Consider the following 9879-nt stretch of genomic DNA (forward strand, 5'->3'; position numbering starts at 1 on the left):
CTTTCTTTCTTTCCTTCTCTCTTTCTTTCTCTCTTTCTTTCTCTCTTTCTTTCTTTCTCCCTCTCTCTTTTTTTTTGGGTGATATGAGGAAAACAAAACAAAAAGAATCCCTTCTCTCAAGAAAATTACATTCTACCATAAAGAGATAAGTAAATGTAAAATACATACAAAGGAAAATCAAAACAATGTAGTTAGAGTGGCAACAACTACAACAGTCAGGAAAGGCATATCATGTGAGCTGAGCTGAGTTTTAAAAGTAGATACATTATCCAAAAGTAGAGTTTAGGAGGCAGAGCATTCCACATATGCACAGGGGAACAGCTCTTGCCATCACAGAGAAAATAAATGAAGTTTAATGTATGATGAATGTGAATTAAGACAGTTTGACCAGAATATTTGAGAGAGAATAATTAGAATTCAATCTGGAAATATAAGTTGATGGAAAATAATGCTTTAAATGTGGAAATGGGAACTTGTTTCCTAACCTTGATAATAGCACCTTATAGGGTCACTGTGAAGAAAGTGATTTGTAAACCATAGTTTTTTTTGGTGAATGTTAGTTTTAATAAGTTTTAATAAGAGTATTAGTAGCAAACCATATTTTAGAATTTTAAAAAATTGAAAATTAGTTCCTAAGTTCTTACCATATGCCAAATTCATGAATTTATTAAGCTTCTGCCATGAGTGAAGTAAAGACTTTCACATAATAGGGAGATTACATTTATTTTGCAAATAACATACTTATCATACTGTGTATGTTGCCTAAGCAAAAATTATATTAAATGTATTCATAACATTTCTCTTATGTACAAGATAACCTCCAAAATTTCATGTCATACATAGTGAAACTCATAACATATACCCTGAGAAAGTGATATATACAGGCAATTTCCTAATTTGAAGAGAAAGAGATGGATATATGTGGGACTGAGTTAAAGATGGGATCTGACAATTGCATAAAAATATGGTACTTAAACTCAACATTGAAAGAAGATAGGATTCATAAGTGATTTCTTATACTAACTGAATTTTATTTTTTTAAATTTTATTTCTAATATTTTATTTTCCCCAATTATATGTAAAAAGTTTTTTAATATTAATTTTATTAAATTTTGTGTTCCCAAACACATTTTCTTCTTCCCATCTTCCCTCCCTCAATCCCTTCTCCTTCCCCTTCCTTGAGACAATAAGAATTCTGATATAGATTTTACTAGTGTAATCACTGGCAATAATTTTCTCCTGAAATATGCAAGAGTCACTCTATTTTATTACTTTAATAATGATGAAGATGAAAATGATGATGATGATGATGTTTTAAGTAACTTTCTTTTTCATAGTACCTACTATATACTGGGCACTATGCTAAGCACTCCATAAATATTACCTTATTTAATCCTCACAATAACCAAAGGAAGTAGTGGATATCATTAGTCTCCAGTTGAGGAAATTGAGGCAAAAAGAGGTTAAATGACTTTCCAAGGGTCACACATCTAATAATAGGCTACATTCCTACTCACGTTTTACTTCCATCAGGTCCAGTAATCTATTTACTATACCACCTACCCTCTAATTATGTTTCATATTTTGTAGTATGGTAATAATACCATAACCAATTTGATATCCAACAATTGCATTGTTTTTGTTCTCATCACCTTTATTTATGTGTTTATTTATTACTTTAAAATTGCCAGGAGTATTAGTTATAAGATCAATAAATTGCTTATATCTTATAATAGAACTTATCAACTATTAGCTAACATACTTTTAGTATGTGGGTTTAAATTGTACGGGTTAAATTAAGGAGTTTCACAAAGTGAGGAGAGCAGTTTAACAGAAATTCTGTTTAAACTAAGAAAGAAAGTCAGATAGAAATATAGAAAAAAGGAAAGAGAAATTATTAATCTTATACCCTATACCTAAAATTCCTAATAGCTATGTAAATTTTCCTAAGCCTCTCTCTAACTATCTTCTGAGGACAGTTTGTTCTACCTGGCATGCCAAGCCTAATCTACTCTTCTCTATCTATAAATTATTACCTAACTATCTAACTCCCTACAATAATAGACAGCCACCATGCTCTCACTCCTTCAATCAGTTTTCTATAGCAGTCCAACTGTCAGTGGGAAACTTCCAGTAGTCCCTTGCCTCAGAGACAGACCTCCTGCTCTCTAGAGATCCCAAGGGCAAAAGACCCTCAACTGTCAGTGGCTGCTTCCTTTTCTCTTCACTGACCAACTCTCCCCTCCAACTTCCTGTCAGAAGTCAGGCTACTTCCTCCCCTCCATCCTGGTCTCTCTAGTAATTAAATCTTCAGCTTTGGCTCACTGACTCCTGTCAGTTCTGATCTACTTAGAAAACCTGATCTCTAGCCTCTTAAGGAGAGATTAACAAAATTAATCAATGCTTTGTATCAACTGTCAAAAGGCTATAAAAAGAACTGTGAACTCTCCACAAGATTTCTTTCATCACACACTGGGTATAGTAATGGGACTACTGACTCTATATATCCAGGGATATAATCAATTTTCAGTTTAGGATTATGGTCCAGGCATTTTATATATATATATATATATATATATATACATATATATATATATATATATATATATATATATATATATATAATCTTATACTCTCTCCTCCCTACATTTGAGAAGGTATCATTTGGCCAAAAAACTTATGCATATATAAACCTCTGTCTGGCTTGTTTCTATTCATCAATTCTTTTTCTGGAAGTGGACATACACAAGTCATTTTTCAAATGATATTTCTGTTGCTTTATATAATGATATTTTTTGTTCTGTTCATTTCATTCTTCATTATTTCATATACATCTTTCCATGTGATTTAAAATTAACCTGATCATGATTTCTTACAGCATAGTAATATTCCATTAAATTGAGACTTTTTCTTGCTTTCCAACTTTCATACTTTTCTAAGCCATAATTTCAAAAGAGTAGTTATTTGCTTCTTCCATCAATGAAGAATATAATACTTCTCTCTTCCTTAGTAAGTGTTCTTTATGAGTTGCTATGGAAAACAGAGGTGGAGGAAGAAAAAAAGGAGGAAGGGGTATGGAGAGAAGAATGAAGGAAGGAAAGGAAGGAAGGAAGAAACATAATAATTTTATAACTTTGAATTCAGTCTCTCTGAAGTAAACTGACTAGTTCTCAGATAAAAAAAATAGTGGGTTGTGTATTTGAAATCATTCCAAATGTTAGTCTGCCAAAGCATATGTTTCACTGATAAAGCTTTTGAAAATCCAATATCACCTCCATACCACAGCCATGTACAACTGCATGAGATGAACTGAACCTTACACCATAATACAGTGGGAGGCATATTAGATGGGTAGACAGAAAGCTAGGATCCTAGGCTCAAAACTACTACTACTACTACTACTACTACTACTACTACTACTACTACTACTACTACTACTACTACTACTACTACTACTACTACTACTATTACTACTATTACTACTACTGATTTTCTTGACTTGGGCAAATTAGTTAAATGCTATGAGCCTTCAACTTATCAGTAAAATTAAGAGGTTGAATAATGTATATGTGTGCATGTATATGTCTCATATACATACATATGCATATGCATATATGCACATAAATATTGAAACATGTATGAATGTATTAGTATATGTATATGTGCCTGTCCCTTTTATAGGGGATACTGCTGTATTGAATTTCTGGGACAAGATGGACACCACTTTTGAGTGACAAGACCTGTAGTTGAACACCTCAAAATGTACCCAGATGCTGTGAGCCAGGGCAAAAGTCAGTTGGAGCCAACCTTATAAAATAACCATCAGGCACAACACAAGTTGCCTCAGTCTGGAGCAGAACTTGGGAGGTGGGAGTTTGAGGGAATTTAGACCTGTACCTGCAACCCAACTTGCCTTACTGAAAGAGCTAGAGAGCAATTACCATCACTGATAATAGAGTTGAGAGAGAACAGTGATACTGTCATTCAAACATCATCAATAGCCTTCCCTAATCTTTTGCTTGGCTCAGGCCAAGTCAGGCCAGAGTTAGTGTGAGGGTGAAGAACCTCCAGTCTCTAACTGATCTAGCAATCACCACAGCTTGATCATAACTAGATTATTAACAATAAGGTTCCCAAATCCTCCATCCTTACCCTTGTTCCTAACCTCATTTAACTAGACTTAAATATAGTGTTTTGTTTCAAAGTACCTTTCCTGAGGGGTGATTATATCCATAGCCTTTGGGAAGGGAGTCAATCACTCAATCAAATCCAACAGTGTTATCCAATCAGCACACCAATAGCCCTTATCAATAATTATTCCAACCCCATGTTGAGGAACTAGAGAAGTTAACCATACATACAACTTCTCATTGGTTCCCTGCCTGGAACACTGTTAAAAGGGGATTGCTGACAGGCTCAGTTTAGCAAGCCTGTCAGGAGAGGAGAGGCATAGCCTTTTGCCAGCAGCACCTACACAGAGGCCTGTGGGTGAGAGTATGTTCTCTGTCTCTCTCCCATCAAATCCAACCAATCTTTCAAGGCCTCATATTATTACCCTTCCTTTTTATAACAATACCAAGGAGAGAATTGAGTTTAAAAAAAGATTATACTTCTTTAAGGACAGAGGACAGAGGAAAGGCAAAGAAAAAGTATAAACATAGCCAAATGCTAGAAGATAGGGAAAAATAATAATTCACCTGATTAAGTGATTTAAATGGAAAAAAATTACCCGGGAGAAATAATTGTAATAATCATTATCGATATTAATCATCATTTCTGTTATATAATAATTTCCCTCAGATAAATCCAGTCTTTCTATATTTAGATTCATTAATTGTGAATTTCAGTAGAGTACTTAAATTTGAAAAATAAATAGAAAATAGTAACAGAAAATGTGGCTCTTATTAATGATCCAAATTACATTTCTCTGCCATTTTTTTCCTTTCCCCTTTTGAACAAGATCAGGTTTCTTTGAACAGGCTCATGAAGATATTTAGCTCAGAATGAACCTGTCAAAGCAATTGATTGAGCCATCTGCTGAGTTTGGTGCTTAGGATACAATAAGAAATTGGATAGCAACCCCTGCCTTCAGATAGTTAAAAGCCTAGGAGAAGAATTAGTATGCATTGCTTTAATTCATCATCTGAAATCCAAAAACAAACAAACAAACAAACAAACAAAAAAAGCCCAACTACTTAAGACAACTTCAAAGGGAGCAGTTATTCTGAGAGTGGTTGTTAGGTAATGATTTTTTTTCCCATTAAAAATCATGATAGTAGTAACACAACATATACAAAATTTGAAAATTACTTTATAAATACCTTATTTTATCTGCACATCAATCCTGTGAGGTAAGTCACATTATGATAATCATTTTACAGATGATAAAACTAGGCAGACAGAGGATAAGCAACTTTTTTAGGGTCACAAAGCTAGTAAATACTGAAACTATTTGAGTTTAGCTCATCTTCATTCCCTATGCAACATTCTTTCCCCTGCACCACCTACCTGTCTCACAAGACCTTTATTAAGTCATAGAGAAGAAGGTTGTTTCAGCATAGAAGAGTACTCATAGTGCTGAAATAACAGGTCAGGAAAATTTGTATATCATAGTGTAAGGGGAAAGGATATGCAGATGCAATTCCTCAAATAGAAGAGATTAGGGAGCCTACATCCAACAAAGCTTATCAGTGTGTAGTGGGAAGTACTTTGGAGAGATTTGGGGAATGCATAGACATTCTGCATCTGATTTTGGCCTCCACAACATATGGTAAAGATTATCTTTAATTGACTATAGAACCAGAACCAAGATGCATCCAAAGAGGTACTACTCACCCAAAAAAACTATCTTGCCATGGACATTTTTCAGATTTGCTGATGTTGAAGGAGAATGAGCTATTTAGAGTCTTTAGACAAGTAGGAGAACTGGGACTGTCTCTTAAGTGGAGCTGAATTGAAAATGAGAATCTTTAATTTAACTATTGCTATTGTTTTATATTCTTTCTTTCCTACTTCTAAGTTAAGAAGGTTGAAGATGACTATGACTTTGTGAAGTCTAAAAGTCAGAAGAAGTGGTATAAATTCCAAGACAAAAATATCTTCCAGGTTTAGTGGCCACTCAGGCCAGAACAACTTAATGCTAGCTTAATCATAGATTCATCTAGTAGCTATATCATCTTTAGAAGTGAATTTAAAATGAAAAATGTTATGTAGAATTTGAATTAAGTTGAAACCACTCTTCTCAGAGAATTATGTGGTGGAGGGGACAGAGGATACCATGCTGGTGCTATTGAAGGGGGTGATGTTTACAGTTTTAATTAATTAATTTCAAGTTCAGGTCATCTTATATAGTCTTACATGAGTGTCATATGGAGATGACATTGGGTTTTTTAGAGGATTTATCAGTGGTTCTTATGCACTGACATATCTTAACAACTTAGAATGATTTCAAGTACACAACTCATGAAGAGCTTTGTCTTTTATCTAAGTAGTCAGCAAAGATCAGAAGATTTGAAATCAGAAGTTTGAAATCACTTACTTTGTTTCATTATCTTTCCTCCCTCCCTCTCTCTTTCCCTTATTTCCTCCCTTCTTCCTTTTGTTCCTTCCTTCCTTCCTTTTCATTTAAAGCTCAAGGAAAACTCAAGGAAAATGCCATTCAAAATAAATGTAGATAATATAAAATATGTGGGTACATAACTATCAAAACAAACCCAGCAACTATTTGAAATTAAGTACAAAACACTTTTTTCACAATTGGGAAACAAACAAACAAACAAACTTTAATTGCCCATGGATAGGTTGAGTCAATATAATAACAATGTAATCCTACCTAAATTAATTTATTAGCCTGTTCCATGCCAATCAAACTACACAATAATTGTTTCATTAAGCTAGAAAAAATAACAAGATTCATTTGAAATGACCGAAAATATCAAGGAAATTAATGAAAAAAATGAAGGAAAGAGACCTAGATATACCAGATCTGGAATTATTCTATAAAGTAATAATCATCAAGTTAAATCAATGTGGTTCTGGCTAAGAAACAGAGTGGTGAATCGGTGCAATAGGTTAACTAATTATCACACAGTAGTTAACAACCATAGTATCCTAGTTTTTGATAAATCCAAAGATCCAAGCTTTTGAGGGAAGAAATCACTATTTGATAAAAACTATAGGGAAAACTAGAAAAAAAAGTATGGCAAAAAGTAGATATAGACCAATATCACACATAATACAACAAGATATAGTCAAGATACTTGATCTAGAAATGAAAAGTGAGACTATAAAGATATTAGAGGGATATGGAAAAATTTTTCTGTCTGACTTGAGGATAAGGAAAAGGATTTAGGACGTAACAAGACATAGAATACATTACAAAAAATGAAATGGATAATTTTGTTTATATTGAATTAAAAATCTTCTGTACAAAGAAAACAATGCCACCAAGATTAGAAGAGCAACAAAAATGGGGGGTGGGGTGGCATTATAAGAAATGTCTTTGACAAATGTCTAATTTCTCAAATATATACAAAATTGAGTCAAATGTAAAGAATATAAAATATTCTTCAATTGATCAATGGTCAAATGATATGAACAGGCAATTCTCATAGGAAGAAATTAAAAATATGTATAGTCATGTGAAGAAAATGTTCCAAATTGCTATTGATTAGTGAAATTCAAATTAAAATAATTCCAAAAATAATATCTCACACCTATCAGATTGACTAATATGACCAAAAAAAGGGAAAATAATAAATGTCAGAGAAGATATTGGAATATTGGGACATTAATATACTGGTGGTGGAACTGTGAACACATATAACCATTCTGGAGAACAATATGGAACCAGGCCCAAAGGGAAACTATGTATACTGAAAAAGAAAACACTGGGAATAGGGGAATAACTAGATGCCAGACAAATTGGGGACACTCCCACACCTCGAAAAGGAAGAACTGACAGTTAAACACAGGGAAACCAAATAGGGATGTGAGGTTTGGGAATGATAGTTGGTCACCTAACTGACAATCTATCAACCAGGGAAAGCCAGTGAACTGGGTAACTTTAAGATGTGAGTTCTTAATGACTTAGAGGAGACAGGAAGTACAAACAAACTGGGTTTATTGATATTAAGTGAAGGAAGTGAAAGAGAAGGGTTTAATATACTATGGAAAGGCCCAAATGATTTAATTAAACTAAGGTCTAAACTAAACTAAATCTCTAACTAGAATAAGAGAGGGCTGGAGAGGTGGGCTTCTCACTAATGATCCATGGTGCTCCAAGATGATCACAGATGACACCAGGAACCAGGAACAAGTCCAATTTACAGCCAGTCAATCCAAAAATGCTCTAGGGAGTAAGGTAGATAAATCTGCTGTCCACCAGCAGATAATCAAGACCTTTCCTCTACCTAGACCACAATAGCTGCTTGAAGTATCTTCTTAGTGAAATCCAAATCCCACTCTATTAACTTCTTGGATAATTGGCAAAGCTGGACCACACAGCCAAAACCTCCTTCTTTCAGCTTGGCCAAACCACACTCTCTCTCTTTCAAAATCCCAGCTTCATTCCATTATAGAATGTCCATGGAGTCCAAGAGTTCTTCAAGCTGTCATCTATACTCCTCCTCATAACAATACCCTTTGACCTAGCAATATCACTACTGAGTCTGTATCTCAAAGAGAGTAGAGATAAAGGAAAAGGACTTACCTTTTACAAAAAAAAGTATATTTTAACATGTCTTTTAATAGTGGCAAAGCATTGGAAAGTGGTGCGGTGTCCATCAATTAGAGAATACTATTGCAACATAAGAAATACCAAACCACATTAGTTTAAAAAAAACCAAACCTGTAGACTTCTGGGTTAAGATGGTCCCAGAGTAGAAGTAAGGCCCTTCCTCTCCACTCTGTAACAAGGAAATAGCATTTTTAAGTTTTTAGTGAAAAGTTGTGCAAATCAGGATAGAGGAGCAGAACATTCTGGGAGCCTTGGAACTCTGCAGGTGAGACTCAAGGGTCTGAATCTGTTGGTTGCTACCACTAGAGAGGAAGCAGGTGTTTTGTATTCCTCAAGGACCATCCCATCTAATGTGTGGTCTGAAGTTGGTTTGGAGTTTGGAAGATGGACTTCCAAGTGTGGACAGCTCTTGGTTGGAGACTTTTTTGGATTTATTGGCTTGTTTTCATCTGGGACCTTAGGACATCTGAGACCACCACTGGAAAGGCAAGGACTCAAGGATTGGAATCCCATCCTGCTTGAATTTAGTTAGTGTTAGTGATTTAGGTTTTAGTGTAGTGATTCATTTCCCTTGTTTATGGTCCATAGTTAACACCAGTTAAGGAAATCCTTGTTTACCCATCTCCCTAAACTCTAAGATATTATTATTTTCTGTGTCTTGACTGTTTTCCTTAACCCTAGAAGTATGTTAGTTAACTTATATAAGTTTTTATTGTATTTCTCTAACTGACAGGAGTCTGGCTCACTGCTTAACTGATTTAACTGCCATTCCTCTATATAGGTGTTGCTCATTTTTCCAAGTCCTGTGTTTCTGGGTGTAAAGATGATTCCCCATTGACATTTGTTCTTAGTCAGTTATCCCTTACCCAAGCAGTCTTCCTTTTCTCCTTTCTCTAAACCCCAGTGAACTCAGTGTTTAATATTACCCATAAAAGTTGGCAACCAGATGGTGGGTTGAGAAGAGAAGAGGAAGTTACCTTTTGGACTGTCAGGCTGGACTGTGGGAAGCCAATAAGAGAATAGATAAAAATCTGAGACTCTTCTTTTGACCCCTTTTGTCATCCTTGTGATTTCTTGTTGAAAAGTATTGTGGCCTTATTGAAAAGCTTTAAGTTCCTATCAAACCTGAATTTAAAGGGTTA

This window comes from Gracilinanus agilis, chromosome 4 (genome assembly GCF_016433145.1).
Source record: "Gracilinanus agilis isolate LMUSP501 chromosome 4, AgileGrace, whole genome shotgun sequence".
Classification (NCBI taxonomy): Eukaryota; Metazoa; Chordata; class Mammalia; order Didelphimorphia; family Didelphidae; genus Gracilinanus; species Gracilinanus agilis.